The following is a 19,408-nucleotide window of genomic DNA, read 5'->3' on the forward strand; positions in this document are numbered from 1 at the left end:
TTCTGCACTCAACATTGAGTTGAACAATTTTATATTCTGACCTATGCTCCCATTTTGTTGTTTTATTTGCTGGTTTGATTTTTTTTTCTCTTAATTGTTTGGACGGCTGCTATTTTGCCATTGACAGTTCCTCTAGACTTGCCTTTTTGTTTCTTTACTTGTCCCATTACTGCTACCTTTGGCTTTGCACCATGAAACATTTTGTCATTTAATCTCTCCTGCCCTCCACTCTATCATAGCCCTTCCCTTTTTTTTTCTACCACCCCACCCGCCCGCCAGAAATCATTTGCTCAAAACGTATCACATTTCTAACTTTTCTCAGTTCTGATGAAAGGTCACAGACCTGAAATGTTAACTCTGTTTCTCTCTCCACAGATGCTGCCAGACCTGCTGAGTAGTTCCAGCATTTTGTGTTTATATTTGATTTCCAGCATCAGTATTTTGATTTTGTGAAACTGTTTCTAGTGCCAGAAGGGTCTTTAACCAGAGGGCACAGATTTAAGGTGATTGGCAAAAAAAAAAAGGCAACATGAGGAAACATTTTTTACATTGCAAATTGTTGTGATGCGAAATGCACTGCCTGAAAGGGTGATGGAAGCAGATTCAATAGTCCTTTTCAAAAGGGAATTGGATAAATACTTGCGGGGCTCTTGGAAAAGAGTGGGATGAGTTGTATAGCTCTAGCAAAGACTTAGCACAGGCTAAGTCTGCTGTATCATTCTATGATTTTAAGCAATCCACAGTCAAGCAAAAAAAGTGCTGCCTTTTCCTTGAATTGTCACAGACCACTTTAAACAGCTGTGTCTGTTTTAATATCTAGTGCATCACCTTGCAAGATACATATTAATGGCATCTTACCATCATTTTTAAATTCATATTTGAATTGATCAGAATGAACACATTATTAACTGCTGCAGAAGGTAAACTAGCAATTGAGAACAGATGGTTGCACTTGTTCCTCGTACTGTAATATTTATAATTGGCTGTAAATAAAAAAGGGAAATACTCAGCAAATGCTGTAAGTATGAAAGAAAAGTGCAAAGTACTGGAATTACACAAGCAGATGACCACATTTAAAGAGTAATTGGACAGGATAAAAGTGATGAGAGCTATTTGCTTGTGTGAAGGACAAATGCTGACATGGAATGGCCTGTTTCCATGTTGCAACTTTTTTGTATTGTGTATTTGTAAAAAGAAATTAGAAAGTAAAATTTTGCTTGTAATCTTGGCAGAACTGAAAAGTATTTTCTCTTTTACAGTTGCTGACGAACCTGTGTATAGCAAGCATTGTTTGTGATTGTAAATAAGTCTATTTAAAGTCTTTTATCTACAACTTGTATCTAGTACATGGGAATTTTGATGCATTTATTTTTATAACATTTAAGAAAATCAGATTTAGTCTCAAACGGTGAACCGTTATAGGGGTACAGTGTATTTTATGGTTGAAATAATCTGGTGAATTTAAATATTTTGTTACGGTAATTGTTAATTTAATCGCCCCCAACTTTTGAAATTTTGTACCTGTAATAAAAAAGTACTGGAATATGCAATTAAACAAATAATATAAGGAATTCTGAAGAAAAGACTACATGGAAAGCGACCACAAAACTTCACAATACAATTTCCAAAGCAAGGCACTGTTTTTACTTCATGCAAAATGTAATGAAAAAGTGAAAATAATCCCGTCGTGCCGCAGTACTTTTTGTGAATTTGTGCAACTTTAAAAGTGTGAGCTGTTGGTGCACTTGGAACATTTATTGTTCACATCAAAAAGCTTATGTCACACTATTGACATATCTGATTCTAATCTTTAATAAGCTGTTGCTGTAAACTGTGTACTCTAGTGACTTAAAAATGGGGACAGCAAGAGATGAAGGACTAAACAACTACAACAGTCCTGATGAAATAAATACAGACCTCTATAATTTGCAGAACAAACTGATACCTGATGACTTTGCATGTGCCCATGTTAAATGACATGAGTTGGGCAAAATTGGATTGTGGTAATATAAGCAAAATGTCATTACTAGATATGATACAGGAGAGGGATTTGGTCGATTGGTGACACTTAGCATAGTGGGTGGGAACAGTCGAGGGAGCAAAAGTGTTCAAAGACTGTCATGCATCAGGATTTCAGACATGCCACCATGATGAGGTTGACATTGGTGCAATATATGTTTTTTTTTTAAAAACTACATTGAGCTAAACTTGTCTCAAGCAGTTAAATTCACAGGGCTGGCAGGGTTAGATTGGATAGCAGATCGAGCATTTTATGTTTTTATTTCAGATTTCCAGCATCCTTATTATTTTGCTTCTGTTGTTCTAGCAATTCTTTGTACTCTATGTTGCCGAAATATTTATTTGAACTTGGCTTGGGTTATATTACCAAGTTAGGTTGGTGCTCTGCAGCAGGGTCGTCAATTTTGACTAAAAACTGGCACTGGCATCAGAATTTAAAAAATTAAGACTAAAGGACTGTGATGAAGATGGAGCACAGATATTAGGAAATGAGCGAAAAGGGCATTGCAAAACATGTTCATTTATTTTTATGTTGTGTAAAGGCTAACGTATTTGTTGCACTTATGTCCATCAATCATAACCTCTGTATTTTCATACTGTGCAGTAAAGCAACTTATTTATATCAAGTCTCACCTTGTTACAACTCACAGCCAGGTGGTGAAGGATAGAACTGAAGCCTAGTCTTCATACACTTAAAAAGTTTTATTTACTGAGACACACATTACATATAATACACCTCCAATTCAACCACCACCGTTTTAGCCTGCTCCTATATATGAGCACAGGTGAATTCCCAGTTAATGTCCACTGCCTGAATACAAATAAACACCCAATTAATATACAGTTACTATGCCATAATACTGTGACCTGAAGGTTAAAGAAATGCACATGAAAGATACGTACAGAAGGAGATGTTGTTGTTAGGTCTCTGGATTATGCTATTGTACAAGTCGAGATAGGGCAGTGTGAGTCAACTCCCATATAAATGAGGCACTCGGACCACTTGACAGGGATTGATGTCACTGAATGCACATTGATTTTTACAGGAGCCCCAACTTGTCTAAGGCTATATAACCTTCATTTTTATAAGGACCTTTAATGTAGTAAAATGTACTAAAATGCTTCACAACAGTGATTATCAAAGAAAGTTTGACACGGTGCCACATAAGGGAATGTTAGGGTTGATAACAAAAAGGTAGGTTTTCAGGAGGGTGGAGAGGCTTAGAGAGGGAATTCCAGAACTTAAGGCCTAGAACCAATGGTGGAACAAATAAAATTGGGCATGTGCAAGAGGCCAGAAGGAGAGCACAGATTTTGGAGGGTTGTAGGACTGGAGATCACAGAGGTATGAAGGGGTAAATCCATGGAAGGATGTATAGAATAGAATCGGGATGGTTATAGCACAGAAGGAGGCCATTTGGCCTGTTGAGTCTGTGCTGGTCCTCTGCAAAAGAAATGCAGCTCGCCCACTCCCCTGCCCTTTCACCGTAGGCCTGCAAATTTTTTCCGTTTTGATCCTGTTCCCTTTTGAAAGCCACGATTGATTCTGCTTCCGCCACCCTTTCTGGCAGTGCATTCCAGAGAGTAACTATTCACTGCGTAAAAATTGTTTTCTTGGCAATCACCTTTAAATCAGCCGCCTCTGGTTCTCGACCCTTCCATCAATAACAGTTTCCATCTACTCTAGACACCTCATGATTTTGAACGTCCCTATCAAATCTCTCGACCTTCTCTAAGAAGAACAACAACAGCTTCTTCTCTACCTAACTGAAGCCTTTTATCCCTGGAACTATTCCCGTAAACCTTTTCTGCACCCTCTCTAAAGTCTTCACATCCTTCCTAAGGTTCAGTGCCCAGAATTAGACACAATAATCCAGTTGAGCCCGAATAGTGTTTTATATAAGTTAATCATAACTTTCTTTTGTTCCCTATTTCTCCATTTATAAAGCCCACGATGCTGTATGCCTTTTCAACCACTTTCTCGACTTGCCCTGCCACTTTTAGTGATTGGTGCACATATGCCCCAAAGTTTCACTGTTTCTGCATCCGTTTTAGAATTGTACCCGTTAGTTTATATTGAAAAGAAGGATGAGAATTTTAAAATTATTTCTGGACTTCGTGGTCAGAGGCAAAGCAACGGTTCTCGCCGCTGACCTCCAGGAAAGCTGCCCACAAAGATCTAGCATTCTCTGTGAAGTTCCCTTTTCCCAACGTTAATTTGAATCTGGTGTCAAGTCAAGGGGAGTTCCAGGCGCCTAGCAATGGTGATGTCAATAAGCAGGGTAAGCTGCCAGTTACTTTGAAGTATTCTCACCCACAATGATCCACAGTGAAAAATGCACTGATTACCTTTTACTTATAATTCAATTTTCTAGAGTAAATTAAATGATTGGGACATAAATATGGGATTAAGGTAGAAACTGAATTTTTAAAAAAACATTTTAAAAAGTGGATTTTTTAAAATCGTGAGAAATTCGCTATTGAACAAATATAATTAGTTTATCAGGGCTATTGGGCTGTTCGGTAGTAATTATGAACTTAGTTTAAAACCCAGTTACACGTCATTCAACAAGGTGTAGCTTTTTCAAAAGTTCTCTCAGCATAACTAATAGCGTAAAAGGGAAAGTTCTCGTCAGTTCAGTGATTCTAATTGAAGACTGAGGAGAATTCAACAGCACACCTGTGCAGAAGTGTAGGATCACTGACCACAGCTTCTGGGCTTCTGCAATTAAATGTGCATATGCAGACTCCAGAAATTGCTGTCAGTTTCAGAGGAGTGATGACTGCAAATGCTGGCAGTTTTGCTGCCATTACTGCTTCAAAACCTGGGCCATTGTAGTTCAGTGCAAATTCATTTGATATGGAAATCTTGTAGCCAACAAAGAAGCAGGAGCCTATAATTCATTAGTTGGGGTTGCAGAGCCAACAGAAAATGTGCAGTTCTTTCACTGCCAGCTGCAATTAGTAATATAGAGTTGTTGACTTCCCTTGTTCTACAACAATGGTGTTCTACTTTATCATAGCTTTTAGAAGCAGCCAGTTCACTGTATATGTTTCTGCCCAGTGCCTTGTGGGTAGAAGTGCAAACTGGCGAGAGTGACCCTGGGACTTTCTAAAATAAATATGATTCTTCTCTGCTGAAATTGTGCTATTCTCTTGATAAATGGCTTGCTGAGCCATTGGAGGAACGGTTTTCACTGAATTTGCTGAATTTATATTACTGGTTTGCAGTCAATGGGAACTCTACAGCTGTGCAAAATTGGCCATGTAAATTAGGCATTGCGAAGAGTTGTTTCATCGGGTGTCTAGTAATAAAAACCTAGTGGGCTTTCAAAAGGTAGTCATTTTCTTGACTGCTTATGGTCTGAATAGCTGAAGCAGTCACGGTTATCCTGTATAGTCAAGTTCTTCAGTTATTAACCTATACGGAGCTTCCTCAGCTGCTCAATAGCTTCAAACAATAGGGATAGACCTCTGGGCAGTGTAGTGGAGGCAAATCTTTAGCTGTTTAAGAGAAAGTTAGTTGATGTGATGCTGTAGGTTTTTCTAAGTGGTTGAGCTAATTTAGATTAGCTGAATGGCCTTCCTCGTCTGTATCTTGTGACTTAGGAAGTGGTCCTGCGATATAAATGCAGTTTCAGACAGCAATCCAATCTTGTAATACAAAAACAATTGCAAACCTTAAACTCCATATATATCATTTTGTGATATCCAAATGCTCTTTATTGGATTATTGCCTTGTAATTCACTGCTAATCATCCAGTTTTGTCATGTATTGGGGATTCGGAAGCCATGTTGATTGTATATTAGTTATAATAAATTAGTTGTAACTCAGCTCCTGACCTCATTGCAGCCTTGGTCCAAACATGGACAAAAGAGCTGAACTCGAGAGGTGAGGTGAGAGTGACTGCCCTTGACATCAAGGCAGCATTTGACTGAGTGTGTATCGAGGAGCCCTAGCAAAACGAGTCAATGGGAATCAGAAGGGGGGTGCGTACTCGCCACTGTTTGGAGTCAAACCTAGCACAAAGGAAGATGGTTGTTGTTGGAGGTCAATCATCTCAATCCCCGGACATCACTGCAGGAGTTCCTCAAGTTAGTGTCCTAGGCCCAATCATCAGCTGCTTCATCAATGACCTTCCCTCCATCATAAGGTCAGAAGTGGGGATGTTCGCTGATTGCACAATGTTCAGCACCATTCGTGACTCCTCAGATACTGAAGTAGTCCATGTCTGTATGCAGTGTTACAACCAGTTGAGAAAGATGTCTAGGGGTCCCTTTTAGCTTTCACCTGGTCTTATTGTAACAGGGTTTTATTTTTAATACACACTTTTGAGCTTCCCCTTGGTGAATCCTTGTTCAGCGCTTTCCAATTATAAGGCAAAGAAACCAACACACCAGGCTTTCTTGGGTTTAAAGAAGAAAAGTGAAATTTTATTAAACTTAAGTTCAAATTTGGTTAACAACTACGAATACACGCCGTGCGCCACGCTAGCCTGCACATGCAAATAGAGCCAGAAAAGAGCAGAAGAAAAAGTAAGTGGAGAGGTTTGAGACAATATCAGAAGAGTTTCTTGTTGCTGTGCTTCGAGCTTACTGTCGTCCTTTTGTAGGTAGTCTTGCTTTTTGTTAGGGCCCAGTATTCTTAAACCTTGTTCACTGCAGGAGACTTTTCTCTCTTGGGGTTCATGCGTCTTCAATGGGTCTTCAGTTCCGTGAGAAAGAGATGGGAGCAGACAGTAGAGAGGTCTCTTCAGTCCAGGAGCAAACAGCTTTTTCACTTCAAATTCTCTGTGGCAAGTTCAAATTCAAAAAACTCCAACAGCCAGTTAGTTATGTGACTAAACTGGTCTGACCACGTTTGTTTGTGTATTCGGCCTTCTTCGCAGTTAACCTGGAATGCTAGACTATCCACCTTCAATGCTTGGTAATCAAAAGTCCATTGTGGATAAATTGGAGCAGGGAGTGGCCCCTTTGTCCTTTCCAAGTATGGTCTGTTACTATGCATATGTCTTTCCAGTCAAAGGTCTGCTTTTTTAAAAAAAAAACAAGTTCTTTCTTTACTCCAGTAGCAGTTTAAAAATCAGTGTTTATGTGGCGAAATTAATATGTCTCATTTTTGGCAGGTGGGGGCCTGCATGACAGCAGCAAGACCTAAACAACATTCAGGTTTGGGCTGGTAAGTGGCAAGTTGCATTCATGCCACACAAGTGCCAGCCAATGACCATCTCCAACAAGAGGGAATCCAACCATCTTCCCATGACATTCAGTGGTATGACCATCATTGATTTTCCTAACCATCAGCATCCTGGGGCTTACCATTGACCAGAAACTGAACTGGACCAGCCATTTAAGTACTGTGGCCACAAGAGCAGGTCCGAGGCTGCAAATTAATAAAGAGGAAGTATTAGATTGGCTGCCTTTACTTAAAGTGGATGAAGCACCAAGACAAGATGTGATGCATCCAAGGATACTGAGGGAAGTGAGGGTGGAAATTGCAGAGGCATGGGCTATAATTTTTCAGTCTTCCTTTGACTTGGGGTTTGGGGGTGTTGGGGGGCACGGGTGTTGGAGGACTGGAAAATTGTAAACGTTACACCCTTGTTCAAAAAAGGGTGTAAAGATAAGCCCAGCAACTACAGGCCAGTCAGCTTAACTTTGGTGGTGGGGAAACGTCAAGAAAAAATAATTCGGGACAAAATTGATAGTCACGTGGACAAATGCGAGTTAATTAAGAAAAACCAGTATTGATTTCTTAATGGAAAATCATGTTTAACTAACCTGCTCGAGTTTTTTGATGAGGGCAATGCTGTTGATGTGGTGTACGTGGACTTTCAAAAGGCGTTTGATACAGTGTCACACAACAGATTTGTGAGCAAACTTGTAGCTTATGGAATAAAAGAGACGGTAGAAACATGGATACAAAATTGACTGAGTGACAGGAAACAAAGACTAGTGGTTAATGGATGTTTTTCGGGCTGGAGGAAGTAAAGCCTGGCTACCCGGCCCAAACCTGACGAGACCCGACTGTATGTGTCGGGTCAGGCTGGACAGTGCTGCTTCTGGGAAGTCAAGGGATCAGGCGTACCCATGATTCCCCACAACTCCATCTGCAGGAATAGCTTGCTGCCGGAATGGATGAACGATATTTGTGTTGGGTCAGGCGCAAAAAAAATTAAAGGACTCAGGCCCGGGTCGGGTTCTGGTTGGCTGTGGTCTGGTTTCAATTTCATACCTGAGCCAGACTTTAGGAGGAAGGTTTGTAGTGGTGTTCCCCAGGGATCAGTTTTGGGACCCTTGCTTTTCCTGATGTATATTAATGACCTAGACCTTGGTGCACAGGGCGCAATTTCAAAGTTTGCAGATGATATGAAACTTGGTAGCATTGTGAACTGTGAGGAGGATAGTGTAGAACTTCAAAAGGACATAGACAAGTTGGCGGAATGGGCAGACAGGTAATAGATGAAGTTCAATGCAGAGAAATGTGAAGTGATTCATTTTGGTAGGAAGAACATGAAGAGACAATATAAAATAAGGGATACAATTGTAAAGGGAGTGCGGGAGCAGATGAACCTAGGTGTATGTGTGCATAAGTCATTGAAGGTGGCAGGACAGATTGAGAGAGCAGTGAATAAAGCATATAGTATCCTGGGCTTTATTAATAGGGGCACAGTACAAGCTGGAGTATTGCATTCAGTTCTGGGCGCTGCACTTTAGGAAAGACATGAGGACCTTGGAGAGAGTACAGAAAAGATTCACGAGAATGGTTCCAGGGATGAGGAATTTCAGTTATGAAGATAGATTGGAGAAGTTAGGGCTGTTTTCCTTGGAGGAGAGATGGCTGAGATGTGATTTGAGAGGTATTCAAAATCATGAGGGGTCTGGACAGAGTAGATAGAGAGAAACTGTTTCCACACGTGAAAGGATCGAGAACGAGTGGGCACAGCTTTAAAGTATTTGATAAGAGAAATGAAAGTGACATGAGGAAAACTTTTTCACACAATGAGTGGTTAAGGTCTGAATTGTGCTGCCTGAGAATGTGGTGGAGGCAGGTTCAATTGAAGCATTCAAAAGGGAATTGGATAGTTATATGAAAAGAAAGAATGTGCAGGATTACGAGGAGAAGACAGACATGATGGGCTGAATGGCCTTCTGCACTGTAATGATTCTGTGGCAAGTAACTCACCACCTGACTCCCCAAAGCTTGTCCACCATCTACAAGGTGCAAGTCAGGAGTGTGATGGAATACTCTCCACTTGCCTGGATGAGTGCGGCTCCAACAACACTCGAAGCTCGATACCATCCAGGATAAAGCAGCTTGCTTGATTGGCACCCCATCCACTACCTCCAACATTCGCTCCCTCTACCACTAACGCACAGTGGCAGCAGTGTGTGCCATCTACAAGATGCACTGCAGCAACTCACCCAGGCTCCTTTGACAGCACCTTCTAAACCCACGACCTCTCTCGCCTCAAAGGACAAGGGCAGCAGATGCATGGGAACACCACCACCTGCAAGTTTCCCCTCCAAGCCACACGCGATCCTGACTTGGAGCTATATTGCCGTTACTTCGCTGTCGCTGGGTCAAAATCCTGGAACTCCCTCCCTTACAGCACTGTGGGTGTACCTACCCCACATGGACTGCAGCAGTTCAAGAAGGCGGCTCACTACCACTTTCTCAAGGGCAATTATAGTTGGGCAGTAAATGCTGGTCCAGCCAGTGACACCATGAAAAAATAAAAATACAATTCTCGTACAATAATATGCATATGTTATGCACATATTTTAAAAAATCTGGCATGAAGATTCACTGTGACTGCTCTTTTAAAGTCTGATCCTGAAGTTGCACCAATACAATACAAACTATAATCATGTGAAATTTGTTTTGTTATAGTGAGCTTTACTTATTTTACTCTAGATATGCAGCAGTTTGGTATATCATCCAAAGCCCCCAGGGGGATGCATTAAAGGCAAACAGTGAAATTGTTCATTTGCACTTTACAAAATACTCATATTGGCTAATAATTCAATTCATGCAATGTCATCAGCCATGGCTCAGTGGTGGCACTCTCAGAAGGTTGTGGGATCAAGTCCCACTCCAGAACTTGAGCAAAAATACAAGGCTGACATTCAAATGTAGTACTGAGGGAGTGCTGTACTGTTGGAGATGTCGTCTTTTGAATGAGACATTAAAGTGAGGCCTGTCTTCCTTGTCTGGTGCACATAAAAGATCCCATGGCACTATTTCAAATAAGATCAGGGGAGTTTATTTATCCCTCAATCAACATCACAAAAACAGATTATCTGGTCATTATTGATGTCATTATTATATTGATGTTTGTGGGAGCTTGCTGTCGCCTTTCCAACATTACAACAGAAACTACACTTCAAAAGTACTTCATTGGCTCTAAAGTGCTTTAGAATAACCTGTGGTCATGAAAGGTGCTATATAAATGCAAGTCTTTTTTGTACAAAGCAAAGTGGTAATTGCGTGCTTAAATTATTAGACGAATGAAAGTAGGTGACTTTGAATTAAGAGTAGTCTATTTACTCTAACGCCAAAACAATCCTACTCAATAATCTGCATCGCTTATGGTACATATATGACACTAAAAGGTATAGTAGACAAACATGAATGCTTATAAACCCTTCTTTAGATAATGTAATTATAGTATTATTAAGATCATTAAAAAGTTTAAGTCTTGTCCCCTAGCATATATCAGTTTTGCTATCTCACCAATGTTTTACATTTTGGCAGTGACCAAAAGGATGTGGCTTTGTTCTCGTGCTGTTAGGTCTATTGACCTATGAAGAGATACAAATATTGGAGCATATTTTATTTATTCCCCTTTAAAAGTGCATATCATTACAGTATGACAGAGAAAACTGAAATCGAAAGAAGACGCCTTGTGAATATGACTGGTGCTTGCTAGAAGCGTAACTTAACTGTTGCTGTAATAAAACAGAAAATGCTGGAAATACTCAGCAAGTCAGATAGCATCTGTGGAGAGAGAAACTGAGTTAGCGTTTCAGGTTGATGAACCCTAACCCAAAACTGGCCCTTGGAGAACATCAATGCAAATCACCGGCATGAAAAGCATCCATCCACCACCACCACCCTTTGCTTCCGGTCATTGCACCCATTTTGCATCCATGCGGCCACTTTTCCCTTAATTCTGTGGGTTTCTATCCCCTTAAGCCTCCTGTGTGGCACTTTGTCAAATGCCTTACAAAGTCCATGTATACAACATCTTCTGCACTACCTTAAGAAATTTTGAAATAAAACAGAAAAGGGAATGTGATGTAATGCTAACCTTTTTAGTACACCTCTATTACTATCCTGTCCATAATTTCCCTCCCCTCTTAGTGTCACCTTCACATTATCCAGTTCCTTTGTAAAGACATGCAAAGTACTCATTTAATACTTTAGCGATTTCCTCTGCCTGTACATGAAGATTTCCCTTTGGATCCTTATAGGTCCAATTTTTCCTTTAGATACCTCTTACACGTGATACGTTTATAAAACTTTTTCAGGTTCAGTTTATTGATTTAGATTTAGATTTGATTTTTTGATTTTGATTTAGAGATACAGCACTGAAACAGGCCCTTCGGCCCACCGAGTCTGTGCCGACCATCAACCACCCATTTATACTAATCCCACACTAATCCCATATTCCTACCACATCCTCACCTGTTCCTATATTCCCCTACCACCTACCTATACTAGGGGCAATTTTATAATGGCCAATTTACCTATCAACCTGCAAGTCTTCGGCTGTGGGAGGAAACCGGAGCACCCGGAGGAAACCCACGCAGACACAGGGAGAATTTGCAAACTCCACACAGGCAGTACCCAGAATTGAACCCGGGTCGCTGGAGCTGTGAGGCTGCGGTGCTAACCACTGTGCCACCCCCAACGTTTAACGTTGCCTACTAATCTTCTCGTAACCTTTCTTTGCTTTCTGTGTTAACTTTTTCAATTCCTTTCTGTATTTTCCCTAATCTTCTTGGTTATTAACTGACCTTTGCTTCTGACATTAGCCGTAAGCCTAATTTTTCTGTTTTATTTTAAATTTTATTTCCTTTGTCATACAGGGTCCATTTAAGGTTGTAGGAAACCGAATTGGATCCAGAGACCTCTTGTTCAAAGCCTCAGGATTTTGATCATTGTGTTTCATTACAGTTTCTATTCTCTTTGCATCCTTTCCCCCCCACCCTTGACATGGTTGACCACACCATCCTCCCCCAATGCCTCTCTAATGTCATCCAGTTGGATGGGACTGCACTTGGCCTGGTTCTATGAGCTAACTGATCATAGCCAGCGTATCAATTGCAATGTCTTTTCTTCCTGCTTCTGCACCATTACCTCTGGTGTCTCCAAAGGATCTATCCTTGGCCCCCTCCTATTTCTCATCTACATGCTGCCTCTTGGCGACATCATCTGAAAGCACAGTGTAAGTTTTTACATGTATGCTGATAACAACCAGCTCTACCTCACCACCACTTCTCTCGACTCCTCCACTGTTGCTAAATTATCAGACTGCTTATCCAACATCCAGTACTGGATGAGCAGAAATTTCCTTCAATTAAATATTGGGAGGACCGAAGCCATTGTTTTCAAACCCTGCTCCAAAATTCGTTTCCCAGCTACTGACTCCCTCCCTCTCCTTGGCAACAGTCCGAGACTAAACCAGATTGTTCACAACCTTAGTGTCATATTTAACCCCGCGATGAGCTTCCGACCGCACATTCGCGGCATCCCTAAGACCGCATATTTCCACCTCTGCATGCTGCCTGTGGTGACACCTGACTTCCCAACCCCCGCCCCCCCCCCCCCCACCCCGCCCCAACCACCTCATCTGCTATTGAAACCTTCATTCATGTCTTTGTTGCCTGTAGACTTGAATATTCCAACGCACTGGTGGCTAGACTCCCACATCCTAACCTCCCTAAACTTGAGGCAATCTTAAATTTTGCTGCCTGTGCTCTAACTCATACTAAATCCCATTCACCTATCATTCCTGTGTTTGCTGACCCTCTGTTAGCTCCCGATTTAAGTGACATCTTCATTTTAAAATTCTCATCCTTTGTTTCAAATCCGTCCATGACCTCACCCCTCCATATCTTTGTACTTTTCTCCAGCCTCACAACCCTCCGAGATGTCTCTGCTCTTCTAATTCTGGCCTCTTAAGCATACCCGATTTTATTTTTAGATAATTGCTCCACCATCGGTGGCTGTGCCTTCAGTTGCCTCGGCCCTAAGCTCTGGAATTGCCTCCCTACACCTCTCTGCCTCTGTACCTCACTTTCCTCCTTTATGATACTCCTTTAAAACTTACTTCTTTGACCAAACTTTTGGTTATCTGACCTAATATCTCCTTATGTGACTCGGTGTCATATTTTATTTGATCATTCCCCTGTGAAGTGCCTTGGGATGTTTTATTACATTAAAGGTGTTATATAAATACGAGTTGTTGTATTTTTCATCTACATGCTTCCTATGGTGACACAATGTCAGGTTCCACATGTATGCTGATGATACCCAGCTCAAACTGACTACCACCTCTCTTAAACCCTCCACTGCCTTTGTGTTGTCGGATTGCTTGTCCCACGTTAAATCTGGGATAGGCTGAAATTTCCTCCAACTAAACGCTGGGAAGAGCAAAGCCATTTTCTTGGCTCCTCTCACAAATTCCATTCCCTAGTTCCTGATTCCATCCCCTTGCCTGGTCACTATCTCAGGCTGAACCAGACTCTTCATAACATTGGTATCCTATTTCACCCTGGGGCTGAGTTTCTGATCCCGATCCTTTCCATCACCAAGACCGCCTACTTTCACATCCATAATATTACCTTTTTCTGCTCCTCCCTCAGCCCAGCTGCTGTTGAGACTTACTCGTGCTTTATTACCTCCAGTCTAGACTATTGCAATTCTCTCCTGGCTGGCCTCCCCTCTTTCTCCCACCCACACCCCCATAAACTCAAGCTAATCCAGTACTCTGCTCGCCACATTCTAATTCGTGCCAAGTCCCATTCACCCATAACCCCATGTGCTTGCTGACCTACATTGGCTCCCAGTCAAGCAACACTTTGAGTTTAAAATTCTCATCCTTGTTTTCAAATTCTTCTGTGGCCTCGCCCCTCCCTATTTCTGTATTCTCCAGCCCTACGATCCTCTGAGATAGCTGCACTCCTCCAATTCTGGCCCCTTGAACATTCTTGAGTTTAATCATACCACCATTTCCTTCCTAAACCTCTCCTCTCTTGTGTCCTTTAAGACACTCTTTGACTAAGTTTTTGGTCCACTGTCAATAGTCGTGTCTGGTCGCAACTAAAGCATGTATGAGAGCAAACTCTTCAGCTTGACAACCCTCTGAAAACTCTGCGTTCTTCCAACAGTTTACTACTTTCAAAGTTGTTATATAAATGGTCGTAGTAATTGCAGCAGCAGCTTTGGTGAGTATCAGTTAGTTAAGTACATCACACCTGTGTCTAATCTTGCCCATCCAGCATGATCACTGTCTAGCAACTACGTGTGAAATTTTGGTCGGTTTTTCACTTCCCTAACTCAGACACAGGTCTTCAAAATTACAGCAGCAAGATGCCATAAAAATGGAAATGGGTTTGTGTGTAAAGCAAGGGGTTAATGTGCAAAAGACACTATTTGGGCCATAGTGAAATACTGTATATAGTTTTACTCATCCCATGATGGAAAATATTGGAGTTGTAAAAAAGGTACAACCTAAATTCACTGGATGCATTGACTGCAGCAGAGATGGTTAAAGAGGAATCTAATCGAAGTATTCAAATTTTGAAAAAAATTGAAAGGATAATAGTAAAGACTATTTTTACAGGGGATGAATTGAGAAGAAGGGGGCATTAATTTGGGCCTAGTACTAGAAGGGAACTTGGGGAAACAAATCCACTCAAAAAGGATTATTAGACTATGGGTGCATGACCACAAATAGTTGTTGAAGTCAAATCAATCACAGCATTTAAGGAAGGATTAGAAATACTCTGCTTGCTGCATATATAACACTGCGCAATGAAACTAGAATAAACACTCGGGTTTATATTGCGCCTTTCACGACCAGAAGACGTCCAAGATGCTTTACAGCCAATTAAATACTTCTGAAGTGTAGTCACTGTTGTAATGTCAGAAATGTGACAGTTGCCCCACAAACAGCAATGAAAGAAATGACCAGATATGCTGTTAGTTGAGGGATATGTTGGCCAAGACACCAGGAGAACTCCTCTGCTCTTTGATTAGTAGGATTTGTATTTGCGTGAGAGTTCTTTGACAATGCAATATTGCACTGAAGTATCACTAGATTATGTGCTGAAATCTCAAGTGGGTCTTGAACCCACAACCTTCTGACGCAGAAACAACAATGCTGCCACTGAATCAAGGCTGGCGCCTTGACTGCACAGAGCACACGCTCAACCTTTCATATATTTTCCCATGTCGCAAGATGCAAGCTGATAACATTACAAGAAACCTGCTAACTACAAGTAATGAAACTGCCTCTTAAATTTAACATTAAAAACACCAAGTGATATGAGGAAGAGCAGGGAAATAAGATTAGAATATTTCTCATGTATAGAAAGCACTGACATGAGCACGATTGGTTGAATGGCCGTTTCTCATGCTGAAATTTCCATGGTTCTATTCCACTTTTTGCTTTTAGATTTAGAGGTACAGCACTGAAACAGGCCCTTCAGCCCACCGAGTCTGTGCCGACCATTAACCACCCATTTATACTAATCCTACACTAAGCCCATATTCCTACCACATCCTCACCTGTCCCTATATTCCCCTACCACCTACCTATACTAGGGGCAATTTATAATGGCCAATTTACCTATCAACCTGCAAGTCTTTTGGCTGTGGGAGGAAACCGGAGGAATCCCACGTAGACACAGGGAGAACTTGCAAACTCCACACAGAATTGAACCCGGGTCGCTTGCGCTGTGAGACTGCGGTGCTAACCACTGTGCCACTGTTTCTCCTCCTCCCTTCCCAGAGTGAATTTTCCACATATGTGCTTGGGCCAAAATAAAAGCAGAAAATGCTGGAAATACTCAGCAGGCCTGACAGCATCTGTTGGTTAAGATAGGGTGGGGCAGGAGGCATGCTCACAGGTGCATGATGGGCACTTTGAGCATCTTCTCTTCATTGATAACTTGTTTGAGATTGATGAGTTTTGACCTCTGGAAAAAGTACTAGTAACATTGGTTGGAAGCAGAACTTGAACTTAATGTTTCCTAGCTGGAACTGAAAAATACTTCAGCTTTGCTTTGTAAAATTCAACTTTTGATTAACAGCATAAAATTCATTCAGAAACTATCATGTTGAGCATTACAATTTACCCACATTTAACCCAGATGTACAATAGAATGGTAACCTTAATAAAATATGTTATGGGTTAGGAAGCAAAATCATGAAGTTTAGTTTGAAGATATGATTGTTGAATTGCTACATTTTACTCGCACACTGAAATTGAAGATTTGATTGGCTTAAAGCTAAAATGTTCAATACCGTAAGCATTTTTATTCTTAAAAAAATTCTTTATCACCAAAATATATGCTAACACACTATTCAAAGAATTCTGCAACAATATTTTAATAAATACCCCAGTTTTTTTGCAAAACAGGTTTATTAGAGGTTAATCTTAATTGCTTATCCAACAACGCTTTCTCCCAGTTTATGCCCTGCATTTTTCTTTCATAAAGGAAGCAGCTGAATGAACCTGAAGCTGTAAGATGGCAGAATGTCACTGATGTCTCCATAATTGATACAAAAATATTTCTGAAGCAATTCGAAAGTGAAATCCAATTTCCTAAATAGCTAGTGACTGCATACAAACACAACAATCTGGGAAACGCAGGGTGAGTATCTTCTCTGAAAGTTTAAAAAAATGCAACCTTTTTTGAGGATACAATAGCTTTAAAGGAGATCAAGTGGACACTTTATTCAAGATTCTTTTGTAAGGTTGTCATAATTTCAACCTATCAATTGGTTTAAGATTAACTGTATTTTGAAAAGGCATATTCAAGTAGAATAACAATTTTGTATTGTTTCCAAAGTAACTGTCGTCTTTTACTGCCTTGCTCCAATGGCCATTCTTCAGTCCTAAACATAGGAATTGAATGTCAGGTTGTTCAACCATGGACCTTCATAGATGGGTTAACACTGTCCATATATAATAGCTATAGTTGCTGCATAGCAGTCCTCCCTGGCCTGAGGACATTAGTTTCTGATGTAGTATCCTCATTGATTAAAATCAGCTATAGGTATAATCGAAGGTTTGAAACTGGCGTCTTTCTGGTCTGTCTGCTTTACCAGCACACTATATTTGCCCACTGAGGCATCATAAATCTCCTATAATATGTGCATACTAATTGCAGCAAAGAACTTTTTGGTTTCGATGATGTGTAATGTGATCAATAGAAAAATGTAAGATTTTTTGTGTTATGGTATCACTGTTACCGAGCGAAGTATTTCCAAAGCTCTTCTAATGGCTGGTTGGTAAAATGCATTAGTACAGGAGCTGGACAGAGTAGGTATGAAAGGTCTTCAGGCATCTGTCTTGGGGAAAAGTGGGGTATAGACAGCAAGTTAGTTAACGTGAAGGAGTTAAAGCTGGATAATGTGGAAGAATAGATGGATTTGAGGGTTTAGCTTCACAAGACATTAAAAGACCATCTTGAGTAGATAATACCATAAGAAAGCTAGTGGAATACTGGGATTTACAGTGCAAGGTACAGAATATAAAATTTAAATATACTGGTAAATCTATATAAAACTTCAGTTTCAGGCTCCATGCCATAGGAAGCATATTACATAAGAACATAAGAACTAGGAGCAGGAGTAGGCAATTCAGCCCCTCAAGCCTGCTGTGCCATTCAATACAATCATGGCTTATCTCATCTTGGCTTCAATTCCACTTTCTTGCTGTTCTCCATAACCCTTTAACCCATTACTAATTAAAAATCTGTCTATCGCCTCCTTAAACTTACTCAGTGTCCCGGCATCCACTGCACTCTGGGGTAGTGAATTCCACAGACTCACGACCCTTTAAGAGAAGTAATTTCTCCTCATCTCTGTTTTGAATCTGCTACCTCTTATCCTAAGACTATGACTTCTCGTTCTAGATTGCCCCACCAGAGGAAACATCCTCTCTACATCTACTTTGTCAATCCCCTTAATCATCTTATATACCTCAATTAGATCTCCTCTCATTCTTCTAAATTCTAGAGAGTAAAGGCCTAAACTGCTCAATCTCTCTTCATAAGACAAACCCCTCATCTCTGGAATCAATCTAGTGAACCTCCTCTAAACTGCCTCCAACGCAACTACATCCCTCCTCAAGTAAGGGGACCAAAACTGTACGCAATACTCCAGGTGCGGTCTCACTAATGCCTTGTACAGTTGCAGCAACACTTCCCTACTTTTATACTCTATTCCTTTAGAAATAAATACCAAAATTCCATTTGCTTTCCTTATTACCTGCTACACCTGCATACTAGTTTTGTGCGATTCATGCACGAGGACACCCAGATCCCTCTGCACCGAAGCACTGTGAAGTTTCTCTCCATTTAGATAATTTGCCTTTCTATTCTTCTGACCAAAATGGATAACCTTATCCACGTTAAACTCCATCTGCCAAATTTTGGCCCATTCACCTAACCTATCCATATCCATTTGTAAATTTCTTTATTGCAACCTACTATCCCACCTATTTTAGTGTCACCATTAGTGTCTTGAGACAAGAGTGTGTACAGTGCACATTCATTAGGACACTGCCTGATTGGAGCAAATACCAATACAAAGAAAGACTTGAGAAATTGTGGTTGTTTTGTTAGAACAGAGACGATTAAGGCAAAGTAGATTGAAACAGCCCAATTCCAGGTTGAGTGGTCTAGCATGAGGAGACATAGATACAAGATTGAAGATTTAGGACAGGGAGCAAGAGTAACCTTTTTTACACAGGTTGTGAGGCTGTCAGTATCTAAGAATGGATGAGACAAATGGTTAAAGGAAAGGAAAATGAAGAGATATGAGAGCAGGATGAGCATATGGGATTACGGCTGTTGCTCATATTTTAAAAAGCAACATGGAGTGGTTGAACTGAACTTCTTGCCGGTGTTATGATTTCTATGTAATGTTCTGGATTGTGAGTGCATGGCTAGAGAATACAAACATAATACAAGCCTTCAGTAAACTGGAGATTACCATAATTCCATTCCCCATGTCTTCTCACCCTGCCTCCCAAAGTAGAATATGTGAAGTAGCTTTGCAGCAAAAGCAATTGATGCACATGGATCAACTTCATTGTCTTCTATATACATGATTTACTTTACGTTTTAACTGAGAACCATTTGTGTC

The 19,408-nt window shown here is 40.7% G+C and overlaps 1 protein-coding gene across 7 annotated transcripts in view; it reads left to right on the plus strand.

Moving 5' to 3' along the window:
* Positions 1-19,408, plus strand: part of LOC137349254 (cAMP-responsive element modulator-like) — a 160,641-nt gene that overhangs the window by 8,911 nt on the left and 132,322 nt on the right. For 6 of the 7 annotated variants that reach the window (XM_068014806.1, XM_068014766.1, XM_068014814.1 and 3 more), the window contains exon 2: positions 16,753-16,908. The gene's annotated coding sequence lies outside the window, so the exon portion shown is untranslated. Of the gene's footprint in view, positions 1-7,145; positions 7,292-16,752; positions 16,909-19,408 lie in introns of all 7 variants that reach the window. The other variant, XM_068014781.1, reaches the window with a different exon arrangement.

Source organism: Heterodontus francisci, chromosome 2 (genome assembly GCF_036365525.1).
Source record: "Heterodontus francisci isolate sHetFra1 chromosome 2, sHetFra1.hap1, whole genome shotgun sequence".
In the NCBI taxonomy this organism is placed as follows: Eukaryota; Metazoa; Chordata; class Chondrichthyes; order Heterodontiformes; family Heterodontidae; genus Heterodontus; species Heterodontus francisci.